General features: G+C 39.6%; 1 long non-coding RNA gene across 3 annotated transcripts in view; it reads left to right on the top strand.

Moving 5' to 3' along the window:
* Positions 1–476: 476 nt before the first annotated feature.
* Positions 477–18,101, top strand: part of LOC120722177 — a 60,275-nt gene continuing 42,650 nt past the window's right edge. For 2 of the 3 annotated variants that reach the window (XR_005693368.1, XR_005693367.1), the window contains exon 1: positions 477–768. This is a non-coding gene — a long non-coding RNA (uncharacterized LOC120722177). The remainder of the gene's footprint in view (positions 769–18,101) is intronic. The other variant, XR_005693369.1, reaches the window with a different exon arrangement.

Below are 18,101 nucleotides of genomic sequence, written 5' to 3'. Positions count from 1 at the left end.
AAGACGCGGTGCCATTTAATCCGGTATAGACTACACATACACACACCGCACACACTTATAGAGAGAGAGGGAAAGAGAGGGGGTGTCCAGACAGGGCTGCCGAACAGCTTTGGAATTCACGTCGCTTGAAAAGTTTGATTTCCACTAAGCTTTACGTAACCCTAAGAGCCCCTGTGATTTTATATAGCTTGATCTGACTTCAAAAATAAATAAATTACCAAGTCAAATATTATTGTTCTCCAATTTACTGCAGTGGACGAGCAAATAAATACATAAATACGTTTTTTTTTAAAAAAGCACTTTTTTGTTTCATGGCACTGCGGATGCCGGATGCGCCTCAGAGGTATCCTTTAACCTTAAAGGCTGCTTCGCTGCAGAGCTGGAGCCCCACCGAGGCTATTACAACGGGGGCCACTCTCTCTATTCTCCGAGAGAGGAGTGAGAGTGCTGCTGGTGCTGCTGGTGGAAGAGGAGGAGGAGGGGGGGCATGGTGGCGGAGGAGGGTGGGAGAGGAGGGAGAGCAGAAACGTGTAATCACCCAAACAACCGTTTTTACCCGTTTCACCCCCTCTGGATCTGTGTCGCAAGGTGAGAAAAGGGCTGCTTGGGCTTCCACGCTGGCCCTCGCTGCATCACAAAGTGCACAGGCAGACTTCGGTAACAACTCCTCTCCTCTATTCTTACACCCCGCAGTCCGCTGTGAGCCTGTCTGCCTTTCACTGCGGATATCGTGGAGGGAGGCCGGAGCGTGAAGAAGACACCAGAGAGGTAAAAAAAAAAAAAAAAAAAAAAAGACTCCCAGAGTTTGAATTTACTGCTTCGCTTTGGCCGCTGTGCATCACTGTATAATAATAGCTTTAAAGTTATCCGTTACATATCTTTAAATAGAAGGATCTAAGAAATTGAATTTTTATATGTGTGGCTCAGGTTGTAAAGCATGTGATTAGACCGCTAAAGTGGCGCAGTATGAAAAAAAATATGCGTGTGTTGCGTCGGTGTCCAATCAGACGTCTTTGCGCCGCCGCAACTGGTGCCAAGACGCATTTACACACACCGCAGGCTACTGTAGCAGCCTATAGCAGCCTATGGCATAATCCCAGGGCTTCATCTGCACCAATCAGAGATGAGATGGAACTTTTTCTGCCACTGAATGAGCCCAATTACAGCGTCTCTGAAGGCAAACCCAAACAATATTTATGTTGTTTCATTGTCTGCGTACGCTTTTGAAGCAATCTATACTTACATTCTGTCTGTTGCTAAACTTGTACTTTATTCCTTGTAATTAGTCCACGAATAATTTACAATTTAGCAATGATTTTTTTCCCAGTCTTAGAGCTAATAAATACAATTATTACGTTTTGGCAAATGCATTAGTGGAATTTAGTGTATTTGAAGTATAATAATACTACACATATACAGCATCATTATAATGATTGTAATTATTGGAGTATGGTCACTATAGAGGTTTTAATAATATTGTGTCCTAGAGCTAATTTCTGCATATATACTTGTAAATGTATAAAGTAAACACATTGTTATCCCCCACCAGCCTTTATCCTTATACTACTGTATGTCTTAATACTTCGAAATTTGCATTTAAAAATTAATTATTTTAAAATGAAAAAAATAGGAGCACAAGTTGTGTTCTAAAGTTTATTGCGGCATGCAGAACTGTTTGTATGTTCTTTTTTAATTAAGTTTTGTTGAGGGGGGGTTCAGAGAAAGTCACTTCATGTGCAGCTTCAGCAGACACTGCATAGTTTTTGCTATGTGCTACTCATCTTTTAGTTGGATATCTAAACGCACACATACTTGCACACGATTTGATACATAATTGTGGACATCATGCATAAGTAATGGCTGTTGTAGCTGGGACTCTAACTAAGTGGTAACTGTCTGTGATCCTGCTCTGAAAATTGAGTGTTGTGCTCTCACACTGATCGCACAATCAGAGATCAGGCGGCACATGAGTCTGCTTGATAGAACCCAACCATATATTTCCAGTTATCATCAGGACCTGCTCATCGTGCTTCATTTGAGCCAAGCTGAGATAAAATGTGACAGGCAGCTTGTACCTGAGATGAGTAAAATTTGATTTGACTGGTCCAATCAGGTTTAATTGAAATGAATTGAATCAGCCCATTTCTTCTGCTACTGTAATTAAATTAGTAGCTGGGCCGCAATTGGACGTCGAGTTGGCACTTGAGAGGAGATGACAAAATGCTCATTGCTGCCGCCAAAGGACTATGTGTCAAATTTGGTGTGAAAATGCTGTTTGACACACTGGCATAAGCTGTCGCTTTGCTCGAAGTGTGTACAAACAAACACGCTGGGATTATCTCCTGGACTGAGCCACTTCCTCATGTGAATGAAAAAGTGTGGAGATATGCATGCAAGTCATCAGAACAAATTAAGTGTGAAAGCACATTTGCTGCATATAGAGTGCAGCAACATTTCTGTTATTGCTTTATAGCCCCCAAAACACCTAAATGAATGCCAAAAACACTGACGCTGGCTTGCCACTGCAGCTCTTACAAGGTCTGAAATAAAAAGGAGTCACAGACTCAGAGTCAGAAACCTATGGATCTCTTGAAAATTCAAAATTAAGAATTAACATGAGAAAAAGTTGAATAAAATTCTGCAGCATGCAGAAATAATAACACTGTCGACGTGTAATAAAACTGCAGTGCTCGTAGATCGGTTTATATTGGTGTAAGCTTCCTCGATAAAGATACATGTGAGAACATTATTGCACTTTGATGTTTGAATTGGAGGCCTTGTGTCAAATATCTCCTGTATCAACCAGGCCCACCACTCAGGAAGGGAAGAGGTTTTACTGCTCCAAGGCCTTGGTCATCTGTGGCTCTAATGCCATTTCCAAGAACAATGAGCAGAAAAGGGCTAAAGCCGCACTGATGACACTTAATCTCATTGGAATTCCTTGTCAGGTTTGACCTTGGAAAGATATTAGCCACTCGACAAGTGACTGTGGGCGAGGGGAGGGGCTGCGTGTGTGTCTGTCTGCAGTTACTGTGCGATTGTAAGTTTCTATTTAAGTATACAAATATGCTTCCCTGTGCTTTATCGCATATCATAGTGGCAAAATGATTTTCACTGAACTTGAAAGCCATTTCAGGTTTACAAGTGCAGCGTGAGCTTTTCTACCGAGTGTGTCTGCGCAGCGGTGTAGCGGTCGTGATGCGACTGTGGGGTTGTTTAGAAAGAGATTATCCATATGCATGTGAGCAGCCAGAAACCAGACCATTGGGCTGCAGGGATCTGTGGTCCAGTGATGTGTGTGCCACATTGTCTGTTCAATACAGGCATCTAAATTTTTAAACAGCATCAGTTACTTCATACTGCCATTGTTTTGGCACCATTTGCCTTGCTTAATCTTACAGTGCAGAGGTATGTGTCTGTGAGTGTGTGTGTGTCGGTGTGGGACACTGAGAGATTTTGTGTCATTATGAGTAGTTTGCGATTAGAAGTGTGTGTGTGTATGTGTGTGTGCGTGTGTGTGTGTGTGTGTGTGTAAATGTGTGTGTAAATATCTGTACAAATTTGTGGAGAGAGATAAAACTTAAACGCACTTATTTTTACACTGTGCCTCCTATTTTCGACATTCTCACAAGTGTGTTTCTGTATTTTACTCCTAAAGTGACTGCCTTCATTCAGTCCACAGTGTTGCATCAGTTTGTTTCAGCTGGTCCCACTACAAAGATGCATACAAGGTGACGTTGCTTGCAAACAGCCTGCAAGCATTAAAAGCAGCATTTAGAATCAAAACGATATCCATCCAAGTAAAGCTGAAGAGATCCCGTGTTGCCACTTTTTGCAAAAAAAACCAACAATTCCTGACTTTTTCCTTTTAAGTACTGGTATCTAAATAGATGCGCATTTGTGCACGAATGTGTTTCACAGACTGTTTTCAACTTAAGAAGTAGAATAAATTGGAAGTAAATATGACGCAGCATTTGTCTCAGTGATATCAGACTTCAACACCCGCACGTCCCAGAGACATAAAAAAAAGCAAAGTGCTGTTAGAACATTACTGCTGTAGAGGAGTTGCATGTTGTGGGGAAGATTCCTCAGTTTACCATTCTGGATGCACCGTTATGTCAACAAACCCTCAGTCTTTCTCTTTCTGTCTCCAGGGAGAAATATTTGCACAGGGAACCCTTCTCTGTATAGTTTCTATAGTATTCACTTCTTTGTCCCCAACGCTGACTTATTTATGGCAACCCGCTAATGAGCTATACGGTCTTTTGTAGTGAGAGACAGCATGTGTAAACATTTAGATTTTTTTTTTTCTCCCTCTTCAAGTACAAGGCGAGATCCACCAAATTAAAAGGCACAAAGTGAAATGAAATCACGCAGCAACCTAACACCTGATCAAATACAAGGTTACCCATGCAGTGTTTTGTGTTTTGCCGTGTTAATGCCCTATGTTGCTATCAGTCTGGCGTGTGTTTTGGAGGACTGCCAGCCAGAGGAGGAAGAGCACCTATTTTGTGGAGAGGTAATTGCTACACAGTAGCCTCTGATTGCCAGGAACTTTCACTGGGAACGGCCCCGGCTCCCTTTTCACTCGCACCGACAGCCTGATTACAAATCATCTTATTGATTTGATGAGTGCAAGATGTTTGCTAATAACTGTTCTCATACCATCTGTTAATCTTTGTTGTGATTAAAGAGGTAATCCCAATACCCATTATTCCCAATGACAAGAGCGGGGGGATCGTTCTCTTACACAAGCTTTAGTCCCTCGCAGGCCAGGCTGGGCTGAAAGGGAAGCTCGGGAGAGGGGGATGGGGGTGCAGTACCTAGGATATCAGCGATCTCCGAATGCAACTGAGAAGTCTGCGCCACCTTCCACATAACAAACGCGATACGAAAATAAAAGGGGGGGGGAGAATTACATCCTTGCTAAAAATCCATTACCTCGTGTAATCACGCAAAATGATTTTTCTTAAATATGATAATAAATCACAGGCTGGATCAATAGCCTGCGGACCAACTGCTATGCCCTGATAACGTATCAATCAATATTTAGTATTTAGTATTTAGATTTTAATTAATACCTTGGCGGGGCTCGCAGCCCGTTAGCACACGAAAGAAATATAATCTGTGATAAAAATAGACCAGAATAAATAAATTTTTAAAAGCAAATGAGCTCCTGTTAGCATTTGCACAGTAGCCCCTCGTATCTGTCATTGATCAGTCAGTTTCTCGGTTGTGATTAAGGACCCTTCAAAATCAAGCTTTGTGTGTGTGGAGGTGTGCGTGTGTGCATGCATTGCATAGAGGAGGGATGGACATGCGCGTGGGTTCACGTGGAAACATTTTCATCGATCATTCTCGGTAAGGCTGAGCTTCTGAAGCACCTGATCCAAACTGTTCATACACAGAAGATCAAGCGTGAAGGATGTGTTGTATTTCAAGTGAAAACATAAGCAGAAATATGAATATGAATATGCTACCAGAAGATTTCTGGTTTATCAGTAGTCTGAGATATATTATATATTGACAAATCATGTTTCTGTATGCTATGTTTACATTGTTTGGATTTGCTAACATGCATATCTCAAAGAGTTTGGTATTGCTTGATGATTCAAAAATATATATATTTGTTTGCTTTCTCGTCTTTTAAAAAAAAAATCACAAAAAATGACTAGCAGACAGAGAAGTAAGTATACAGCTAACTGGTTAAGGCCAAATACTTGCGTTAAAAAAAAAGTTATCATTGTTGGAAAAGACTCCAAAGATAATTGCAATTTCATTGGGAGCCTGAGCTGTTAAAATGTGTCTGTGTGGGAACGAAGTCTGCAAAGTTCCTCAAAAACTTCTGCTAGAAAAACAGCAGTTAGTCTGTGTAACTCACAATCTATTAGTATGTGTGAAGTTCCCGTTAGAGTTCACGAGTGTTGTTGTGGGGTGCAGTGATGGACAAACTTTAGTTTGTGATGGCTATGGGTTTGCTTACCCGTACCCTGGCTCAGTCCATTCCCAAACTGTGATCTTTTCCTGAACTCTACAAAGGAATTTTGTTGCATAAAGCGAACACAACAGCCAATGATTAGGAAAGAAGTTAACAATAAGAAAGAAACACTGATTTAAAACAAAGCAGCGCTAAGAGAGACAGAAAAAACCTCACATTTCCCACAGAACATGAGACATAAACTAATTTATTCTACTTCCACTCATCCGGCCTCCTTGTGTGGCCTTTGGCACTCTTTAGGGAGATCTTTGTTTCTCTTTTAGCAGAGTTTGCACTGGATGTTGAGTGTCGCCATGCTAGTGAATCACAGCACCTAAAGACACTTTGGTGTGTACAGCACTGACACACCAGCAGCTTCAGCAGAATGGCAGTATTTAAATAGGACTAAGAACAGGTGGAAATACCATGCAGACTATTTGTTTTCCCAGCACTAAAACTAGTAATCCTAATCTTAATACTCCTGCATGCTTACAGATATCCTGTATGCAGTAGCTTTAAATACTTTAAGTGATGCTTCCATGAATTACTCTGGAGCATACAGTAAGGAAGTGCAATTAATCAAACGATGTCCTGTTCTTACAGAAACACTTAAGCAAATAGTTTCAAACTGATGCATTTAAGTCATTGCTTCTTGAATTTACACGCAGGGGCCCTTTTATAATCTTTCCTTAAGGTTTTAAGTGTTGAACACAGGACTGCCAACCGCTTTTCAATTGGATTGAGTCTTGTGGCATTTGTAATTGGAATCCTTTTGCTTTATAACGAGATTAAAATAGTTAAATATAGAAGCAGAAGGGCAGAGTTTGACCATCAGGATGTGCATGGCTAACACAAGATTAATAAGACATAGTTAAACAGGATTCAGCGCTAATCCTCCTTCGAACTAGTGCATTTGACTTGACTGGTTTGACTTGTAATCTGATGACACGTGTCTTTCCTTACTATGTATTTTCTTAGTTAAAAATGCACGAATTATGATTCATGTATCAGGTATGTATTTACAACTAACTAACTATATGATGTCAAGTTGAGTTTATCAACACGACATTTTGTCTTATTGTGTTTGAAGATCAGCATTTAGTTGTACCTTACAGAGCATATGAAGAGGAGACTGAAGGGCTCTACAGATTTTTGGCTGGAGGCTGTGGTAGTTCTCAGGTTCCTGGAAAGTCAGTCGGTGACTAACAGGACATGTGCGTGTTGCTCTGGGCTACGGCTGGATTTAAGTGTCTCACGGCTGTCTGCTGTCTAACCCAGGTTAACAGGATATTAGGCCACAGCAAGTGGCTGGTCTCTCATTTAAGCTGATCCCTGACACACACGTCCAGTGTCACTTTGGCACATACTGTAGGACACGCGCATAAGTCAAGGTCACACCTTTGCCTGAATCTTTTTCATGTTTTAATATCTATTCAATGAGCATTTCTTATCAAAGTGATGAACCCCCCAGACACAGACAAGTTCCTCTGACGTGATAAGTCTGATTCAATATTTTCCCACATCCACAGCCATCAAACTGCAGTTATCACTGTTGAGCTTGAATATCAGATTAGCTCCGTGTTAAAGCTCACACACCATGAGACTGGACTGCATGGGCCAATCCCCATTAATCCCGTCTTACTGTTAGGTGGACAAGGTGCCAAGGAGGCCCTGTGTGGGCTGGCAGTGGGTGTATGTTAGCAGAGTGAGTCAGCTGCTGCCGGAATTACTGTAATTGAATTAGTGTATGTGTGGTAGTACACAACAGTTAAAGTGATATCATGTAAAAACACTGTAAAATTCACAAGTTACACATGTGTATCATCAAACTATATATTTAAGACTTTCTCAGCATCACCAGCATGAGGATTTACACGGACCAATCATTAGTAATACTGTGAGAGTTTGTTGACTCATTATAATGACTGTAAGGATATAGTTTCCCTCCTTTACATGCAGCCGGATTAAAGATGAGGTTATTAATGTTTACTTAAAAATAAATGAAGAAGTATTAGTATAAATATTTTTACCCTTATACATAAAAAATCATAGGTTTACCATAAACTCGGCATAGTGATATTATTTTTTTTTCTTTTTGGATTTTAAGCTGGCTGTGACTTTACAGTTTACTGAAGGGTCATTGCTATCATCAGCCCCATTTTCAACCATTTAAACAAATAAATATATGCTTAATCACCCAGTAAAGTAAGTTAGAGTCTAGCGCTAAAAAATAAGATTTAGCTTGTTGCAGACCAAAGAAAAATATACTGAATTTATACAAAGTGGAAAATAAAATGTGTCGTAACTTTTTGTTTGTGTGGAAACCTGCATATCATTAGGATGTATTTGTACGAATGTAAATACACAGATTCACTGCTACACAAATGAAAGTTTAGAGTCCTGGTCTGCAGGATTTGTCTTGATCAGGTGCCTCTGGCATCACATTTCGGCACTGGATGTGCTTATGGGTTTGCTTTTTCAGCATGCAGGATTAATGTTGGAAAAAAAAAATATTTCAACCCAAACCCAAAAGGAAAAGCGACTCCCAGAGTAGCTTTGTTTAAATCTTGTGTATGGGAATCTAGGATAGCATTAGCGCACGTTAGCAGATGCCTTCAGCTGATGGGAAAAAATTGTTTAAGGAGAGTTTTGCTTGAGCTTAGTACTTTTGCAAAGACATCATGGCAATAGAAAATATATACAGAAAATTGCGAGAACAATATTTTGCCTCTGATTGTTGAGTCGGTGTTTTGTTCGAGAATAGCTCACAAGCCTAAGCAGAAAGGTCCTAGTTTAATTCAAACTCATTTCTCTCTTCCCCATTTGCTTTTTTTTTTTACATATTTATTAGAAAACAAGAATAAAAAATTATATTTCATTGATTCACATGTGGAATTTCTGAAAAAAAAAAAAAAGGTCTACAGCTGAAAACTAAATTAAGAGAAAAGAAAAGCAGAGCAAACCAGAGAAACTGAAAGATTGAAATAATGCTGAAGCAGAGGATGAAGATGGTGGAGGGGGATGACGGACAGTTGTGGAGACAGGGTTGTTAGTTTATGTAGGCTGCGGGCTGACTCGACTGGAAAATTTTGATCACTTTAATTTACTATATCCAGGGTTGCCTCTCTCCCTGTCCAGCACTTTTATCAAGCCCTGTGAGCCCGTATTGATTTTTTTATTTTCTGCCCAGGATAAGAAGACAGAGAGTTAGGGAGCTCTGGTGAATGGAGAACTTTCCTCAGATTGCTGCTATTCTCCAGCTTATTGCATCCTGTCGTTTGTAGTTTCAGATGATGTCCAGTACGCCACGGCTGCTCCAGCCAATAAACAAGGTGACTAACAATGGAAGAGGGCCAGGAATGAAGAGAGGGAGACAAGCTAACCACCACACCACACACAGCTAGAATACAAGGGCGGAAGAGGACATTTTATAGCTAGAATTTGCCTTTTTTTTCTTTGTTTTTACGGCTATGTTGAGAGGCTGTTTTTAAAACGTATCATTATGACTATACTGCAGTATAGAAAGCTCATGTCATGTGTTTTATTTTTATTTCAGTCTTTTTAAAATCATTTTTTTTGGCATTAAATTTTGTCATCATATTAAGCGAAGCTCTGTGAGGCAGGGACATGATTTCTTAGGGATTTCTTAGCTAGGACTACAGCTGTAAAGCATTCAGCTTAAATGTAGTTTCTCTAAATTGTGCTCATTTAGGATCTAAAATAGCAAACCTTTTTTTCCTTGGACAGCGGAGTATTATAATCCTCCCCGACCCCTGAAGACAAGATACAATTTAACATTTTTTTAATATATTTGTATATATCTGTATTCTTGTTACTGTGTTTCTCCCAGAGCCAAATTAATTATCACCTTTGCCCCAAAGAAAAGGCAATTAAACAGGAGAGCTAATGGTTTTTCCTCTAAAAATGAAACGGGACAAAGGTTTTGTTCCCATTTCATTTTTTTAATAACGTGTGTATCAGACAAATTGTTGCATAAAATCTTCTGATTTTCTTTTACATTTTTTGCTTCTTTCTTTCTAGTGGCTCTATTTTTGCATTTTCATATGTTAACCTGTGTGTGTGTGTGTGTGTGTGTGTGTGTGTGTGTGTGTGTGTGTGTGTGTGTGTGTGTGTGTGTGTGTCTGAGAGAAGAGAAAGTGGGTGGGAGAGAGAGTAAGAGAGAGAGATTAGTGACAGTCTGATAAAAGATGTCTCCAAAACCCTAATTAAAATTGAATACCCCTGCGAATGCAAAGCAACATGCAATCTGCAGGTATTTCATTTAGAGCAACTATCTCAGCGTAAAGCTGCTTTTTTATGTCTTTCTTCATTGCACACAAATAGCTATACCCAGTTCATTTTATTTTTCACACTTCCACATCTGTCGCCGTCTTTGTCAGACCACACAAGCTTGCCCTTCTGTCCCTCTCTTGATGTAAGACAACACTGATAAAACAAAATCAAGCTGAGGAACCTGCAGTTTGTCCCCCCCCCTCTGAAAAGGCTTTCAAGGTTCAGCTCATTAAGATACTTAAAAAACAGAGAGCTCTCTAATGAAACTGTGAGCAGTGATATTTTGCAGGCAGCCCTTATGAAAAGGATCTTCCTCGCCTTTATTTCTTAACAAATAGCTACGCTGATAATGCTTTGATATCTATGGCGCGTCTATTTGTCAGGAGCAGTTTTTAGAAACGGATTGGATAGAAAGTCAAAGCAGTAACTCATTAAACTTTGATCCGACTCGTTTTGGAAATAAAAAATATGTAGACAGTTACAGTGAGTTTGATTGGTTGGTGGAGATGTGCACTTATGGTAACCGTGTGAAATAACGAGCGAGACTGATTTAATTTACAGATCATATCTGATCATTTCTCCTGTTCTGTCTTCAATAAAAAGTGCGTGTTCACAGTTCCTAAATCCTCACATTGCCTGCTTGTTGCATCATTTAAACTGAGCCTCTTCCTCTGTCTTTTTTTTTTGTGAGTAAGTTTTGTGTGTAAAACGAGAAGACCTATTGCACTGTACAGCTGAAAACCGTCTTTGAGATATGACCTGTGTTGTGGCTGCAGTAGCACTTTCACTTCCTACTGTCTGGACTCAGACTGCCGGCCATGTGATCTCAGTTTAGAGGAATCCACACACACTTGCCAGTGTCATCAGCAACTGGTGGCATATGGTTTACCCAGCGGTCAGACTCTTCAAATAGTTATTAGCTAGTTATTAATATTATTATTATTATTATCCGTTAGCTATTTCATTTGTTTGTTTTGGTTTTTTGACAGGACATTTTTTATTTTGGGGTTTATTTGTATGTTTTCTCCAGGTTCTTGGGAAACCACCTTCACATATGAAACAATTCTAATGTTATAGTAGCAAAAAAGAAAGAACTAATCAAAAAGAGAGTTCAGTCTCAATAACTAGAAGCAACGCAAATATAGGTTATAAAAAAGTAAATATTTGCCTGAAAAAAGGGGAAAACGTTGAATGGGAAATGAAAAATGATCTTTAAAGAATAAAGGAGAGGCTGACTGGATATTAACCAGGCCCTGTTTTATATGTTTTGTCGTGAAAAAGCATGAGCTGCACAAACAAACTAGGCTGCAACAGCCTCAGTGCAAAAACATACCAGTATCCAGGACCTCTGGTTTTGAAAAACCAGGAGTGCTTAAACATTGCTCAAAGCTCGCACCTATAATCATTTTTACTTGGCCGCCTGCCCATAATGCAGAGGAAATTGCTCTGGCTTAAGCCGCCGTTTAGTCACGAGGATATGGTCAATTTGGTACTCTGCCAAAGCCATACCCCTGAGTCATTTTACTGTATGTATTTTTTGTTATCCATTCCCAGAACAGCAGTTGAATCATACAGCACATAAATAATCCCCAGCACAGAGTTGAAAGTGGTGAACAATAAATGTGTCTTCGACAAGTGCTTGTTTTCCCCTAACCCCACAGAGCAGGCTTTTTTAACCTCCTCATTTTCCATGTAGACAGTTATTAACTTCTCAGATGATATCTTGTCATTGTTAACTATCGATTCCCGTCATCATTAGAGCGTCTAATAACGAGGCTCTTGCCTTGACAATTTTCGTATATCTGCCAGGAGTGACAGTCCCGCGTGTTAAAGACATGTTTACTTCACTCCGGGATCAATAAATGCTGTGAGCCAGCATGAGACAGTATAGGCCCTTACCAGTGTTATCGATGCACAGTGTATCACATTATGAAATATACGTAGGTGGAAGCTGCCCACAAGATTAAGGAGTCCTCATAGATCAATGAAGAGTATGAGCATTAATATGTGCTGCTACTTCCATCCCCTGGACACCATAGGTTATTTTTGCTCTCAGGCTGAACACCGATGCACGTGCTTTTGCGTGAACTGGGAGAATTAGATTTGCTTACCGGTGTTACAATCCAATATCTATCATTGAAAGGATTCTTTTCACACACGGCCAAAGGTCTCTCATTTTAGGCCCGGGCAGCGGCGCTGCAACTGAGTTCTTATGTAAGATTTTAAACTTATTAAGATGGGAGAAAATCTACTTTTGCAATGTGTTTGCATGACCGTGTGTGCGTGTCTGTGTGCGTGTGAGACAGCAGTGTTGAACTTGAGAATGAGGGTGGGAAAGCTTCACGATGTCAGGAAATGCTCTTTCTTCAAGCGATTTCACTGTTTAATTCCATGCTGAAATTTCGTCACCTTATATTAACCCTTTCATGATCTCGCTTTATTTTTTTCCCTTTAATCTGTGAAAGAAACCTCTTTGTTATTTGCATGTACCCTGAAAATGACTATATTACCCAGCACCATAAATATGACGTTTTCCCCTAGTAATCATCTTCACCACAACCAGTTGTCCTCATATAGAAAATGAACTCATAAAACTCACTTCCTATGATGCACGTCAGCCCTAAGAGCTTCTCATCTGAATATATCCCCACTGTGGAGGACAACAGAGGCGTGTTGTCATCCAGCTGACCCTTGAAGTGGCTAGATGAAGGGCATTGAGGAGGAGGGGTGAAGGGTGGAAGGGAAACTTGGGCCAAGGTCAAGAAAGCTAATTTGTTTCCTGTGTCCCCCTGCCGTCCCTGAGAGGCAGACCACACACTGCCCATTCAAAGGGGGGGGCTTTAATGTGGTCAAGGGTGCATAACATGGGGTTGAGCTCATCAGCTACTGGGTCCTGTATCATGTAAGAAAGAAATCATTTGTATTTTTTTCTTATTAAGAAAACTATTGTATAAAAGATATAATATTAGTGCTGTACAAGACTATATTTTGGGGCATTGGATAGAATGACAACCTGTGCAAACTATGTAGCGTTAAAGGAATTAGACAGATCTGAAGAAAGTAAAAGTGCACACTAACAAAAAAGTACACAAACATGTTTATTAACATGTTTATTCTATGTTGGGGTTGAATGTGGCCAAATATTTTACTAAATATCTTCAAATGGCACTAATTACTGATTGTATCACCTTTCTCTAACTGTGTCAGCTGGTCAGGGGAGCATAAGGAATGTGAAATAACAGAAACTACAATTGACAATCACTACAGTCATCAGCTGTGTCACCACGAAAATATATTTCACACACACACACACACACACACACACACACACACACACACACACACACACACACACACACACACACACACACACACACACACCACGCACACACACGATTATCATTAATTTATCATTATCTGCTTCTCAAGTAAAGTTTTGCGTTAGTTATTACCCTTTGTTAAAGAAAAAAAGTATCAAACAAAGAATTTACAAGTACTTTAGGAACTAGTGACTCCTCTGGCATCATTAATATGTTATTAACAGTAGAATCCTGAGTTGCCTTTTAAGTAGCTGCTATTTGCACCACCTTAAAAACTGTGATCTCCATCAGTAAGCACTGTAAACTGCAGTGGAACTACAGGTTAACAGCACTGCCCGTCATAGGAATTTGAAAACAAACTTTTCTTTTTAACTGATAAAGCTGCGGCGGGATTTGGTGAGTGTGGTCATGTATGAAGCTTCTCATCTATAAACTGAAAGGTAGCTGTGGTGTGTGTAGACTCACAGAGAGCTTTGATGTAAAGCTGTAAATATTAATTATAATTTTTCTGTTTGCTCTTGCTATTTTAGTTATAATAAAGCTGGCACCCTCCGAGTGGTCCGTTGAACACAAACGGGTTGTCTAAGCGGAGCAGCCCAGCGTTGTGTTATTTTAACAGACAAAGTCAAAGAGGAAGCGAATACGTTTGCCACCTCGGGGGCACACATGGTACCTCTGTCGATCCTGTAAAGCAGTATTTAATCAGTGCCTGCATAAGGATGCAGCCTTCAGTGGGGGGAAAGCCGTCAGCCATACAGAGAAAAGGCTTCAATTACTCAGCTACCGCATTTGACAAAGGCCAGACCCTGTAATTCACGGCGCATAGGTGTGTATATGTTTGAGGAACACACGCTGATTCATTTACTGTACAAATACTGGGATATAATACGGGCGCTACTATCCGGCTTTAAAAACAGTGAACATCTAATCGCAGATAAGTTGGCTAAGTTTTTAATGGATGAATATATAGATTGATTGACTCAAAGTTACCAAAGAGATCAGTATTTCTTTCTTTTTAATTAGCACCTGTGAGCTGTTTCCCATTAACACTGTGCACATTAAAAATCCCTCTGCTTTTTCTAATTAAGTAAAGTGGAAACAGATTAGATGGCTTCTTTGAACAAAGGTCAGTGATTGCACTTTGTCTCGCCCCACTGTTTGTTTGTTTGGCCGGCACCAAGAGAGAGTCTGCCACTTCTTCGCAGAATGTCACTTCACAATCACTGTTTGTTTTAGGGAACAGCCTTTTCTTACCCTTTCTGTTCATCTCCTCGCAGTGTTTTTTCTTGTTTCGTCTTCAAAATGTGATCAATAGATAAAGACGTGCCTTTCGCTCCTTTTTTTTCTTCCCTTGGTTCCATAGAGGCGAACGTATATTCTGCTCTACAGGTGGGAAAGAACGGCTGATGCGATATAGATTTTTTTGCTGATATGATTATGAAGCACGTGGAATGTCAGATTAAAGCCAAACTGATGAAAGATAGGCATCAATCGGGGACATCTCCGGAGAGGCTGCGAGGCATGACGTGCTTGTCAAGAAGGAGGAATATAGTGACTCATCCCTCCCTAATCTCCCCTTTCCTGGACAATTGATCTGCCTTTCATATCCATTAGCGTGGCTTTCATAGGTGCTGTAATGAATGGCCAGACAACAGACATACTTCAAGATCAAACTCGTCTCTTAGACGGAGAGAAAAAAAATAGCTGAAAAAACCCACAGATAGCAGCTGTGATTCACACAGGTATCTCAAACTTCTCCAAGTAGGACCTTCATCTTAGTGTTACTAAGAATAATGGTGTAACTTACAACCGTGGTGTTATTCAGTTGTTAGTACTTACATCGGTGTTTCCCATTCATAATGTACTTTCTCTGATAAAAGATGGAAAGAAGAAACAAAGTAGTAGTGTTGTACTGGTATAAAGTTATTCCATCTGTTATTTTAGGGATTTTTCTAATAAACTAGTGGTTAATGTCACATCAATAACTAGTACTTTTTAGGCTGGCAGCTAACAGCGGATGTCACTTTAATTTGCGAATGTTTAAAATGCTCGAAAGCACTGCAGTCAATGTCTGAATTCACTCCGATTATGATAACGCAATAAAAATGATTTAGGCTTTAAGCAATCTCTTCTAAACTATGAGCAGCTACTCACAACCACCCAGTGAGCACAGCCCCAATCAGACCACTGAAAAAGTGATTAGGTGGACATTTTCTCTCGCAATAAGCGGTCAGCACGCATTCCAGACGTTTTGATTCATCTCGGTGTGATTTTTTTTAGGTGGTGCTATGATTACCACCATCACATTCTTTCAGTCTGAATGTCCTCAACAACACTTCTGCGAAAAGTAAAAAAAACTAAAAAATAAAAGGAAAAAAAAAATCCGAGTTACGCATGAGAGGAAGCTGACAATGGGAGTCAGACAGGAAGGAGAGAATGACAGAATTTAATAAAGTTCAACAAGGCAGAAAGGATTGCAGAAGCTTTCTTTTTCCCCCCCCCACCTCCTTCTTTACAACTTCTGGCTACTTAAACACTTTTACACCCTGTCCTTTTATCTGTGTCTGCATTCGCTGACAGAGGAATAGCCGGACACAGAGGGAGACGCTCATTCCATTTTTATTTGAATGTTGACCGAGGATGGCCACCATCTGTGCAAACTGTCTGACTCTATGACTCTCCTGCATTTCCAGCCATATATATCAGACGGGGCTTCGCTCCTCAGATAATCCGCACATGGCAATTTGTCCTCCCCGCTCTGATTTGCCACTATTTAGGCTTCGATCACTATTCTCTTAAGTTGACACAAACAGAAGCACTATATCATTTTCAGCAAACAGCAATTTCTGTCTAACATCATCTCACACCCTTTTGTCAAATTTACTGTGGCATCTGGTGCCTTTGTTTTTCTTATTCCTCATCATAAAGAAAACCTCTTCAGTCTTCCCAGAAACCCAGCCTACACTTATGTCTTGCTGGGTACGTTTTTTTTTTTTTCTTTTCCCCCCAGTCACCGAGAAGCCTTCCACTAAGCTCAAACACACAAGGGGGAGTGGTGAAAATGGGGTAGATGACATTGTTTTCAGTGATATGGATGCACGGCTTAAAGACAAAAGTGTTGGTTGAATGTTGTCATGTCAATAAGCCATCAGTCGCGCCGCTAACAATAAGTTAATGATTCCCCAGCAGTAATACATTTATGAATAGAGAAGTGTCTTCTTCAGCCCAGCGGGTGTGCCCATTAAAACAGAGCATGAACAAAATAATTGTGATTTGCAGATAAAATCCACTTTAGAATGGGATTCCGACTGAGGAATTGTTGAAAGAGCTGTAATTTTCCACTAAAACGTGACACACACTCACAGGAGCCCTGCTAATCAACTGTGTGTGTTTGTGTGTGTACATGTGTGTGCCTGTTTTGAAGTTTGCATCTTTGCACTATATTCAAATTAAATGACAAATGCATTTAGTGGGAAAAGGTTTCCTTATTTTTTCCCCAATCTAAATGTTTTTTTGCACGTCCTTCGCTGTAACTCGTTTGATTTAGCTCATAGGTAGTAAAATATGTTTCCCTGCTGTAAGTACTGGTGGAAAAAAAAGAAAAAGAATCAATTCTCAAAGTGTGAAATCCATGTAAATGGAAACACATTAGACTAAGAGTACTCTTAAATAACAAAGGAATAGAAAGTTATAAAGTAATGATACTTTTTGAATAATGAATTAAAATAATCTTGATCTATACAATTTCCTTTCACTTCAAAAGCAATTTGGAGATGGACTTTTTGAATTAATTGTGGTTTGCAAAATGAATATAAGATCACAATTGAGAAAAAATACAATTTATAAACCTGCTGTATAGAAATATGTTGAGGTTTTATCCTTTTTGCAAACGTCTCTCTTTCCCTTTTATGGGTTTAAAATTGCCGTTCTTTAACTGAATTGATTGCGTGTCATATAAAATGTGTGCCAATTTTTTTTTACATTAATGAAAATTAGAAAAGAAGAAAAACAAAAGATTCATGCACATTTATTTTGCGTTTAAGAAATCTGAAAATGCTTCAAAAAGTGTTCCAATTCTTTTGGCTCTGGTGGAAAAAGTGAAGTGCAAAATTTGACATTTAATAAAATAAAAAATTAGATGGTAAATATTCCCGGGCGCACTCAAGATTACGATTCACTCTCAAGATTAAAGCTTGCAGCTGATGAAAATATCAGAGGTGTGTGTGTGTTTATGGAGACTGTATGTTTCTGTGAAATATTCTGTTTCTGCCCTCTTCTTCAGCAGTGCTTTAACGCCACCTGACTGGAGAATTACTTTCTCTATTTCCCATTTATTTCACGTTTTAATACTCGGATAAAAGTGGTAAAAACATGAGAAATAAACACCAGTTTGTTTCTTAATTAACAACAAATTCACAACTAAGGAACAGTTTTCGTCATAAAACTTAAAAAATGTTAATAAATACTGTGTAGTGTATCTATAAAGATTATTTGGAAGGTAAATACAACGT

Source organism: Simochromis diagramma, unplaced genomic scaffold (genome assembly GCF_900408965.1).
Source record: "Simochromis diagramma unplaced genomic scaffold, fSimDia1.1 OVJJ01000618.1, whole genome shotgun sequence".
Taxonomy (NCBI): domain Eukaryota; kingdom Metazoa; phylum Chordata; class Actinopteri; order Cichliformes; family Cichlidae; genus Simochromis; species Simochromis diagramma.
This window is presented reverse-complemented; position numbering and strand designations above follow the sequence as displayed.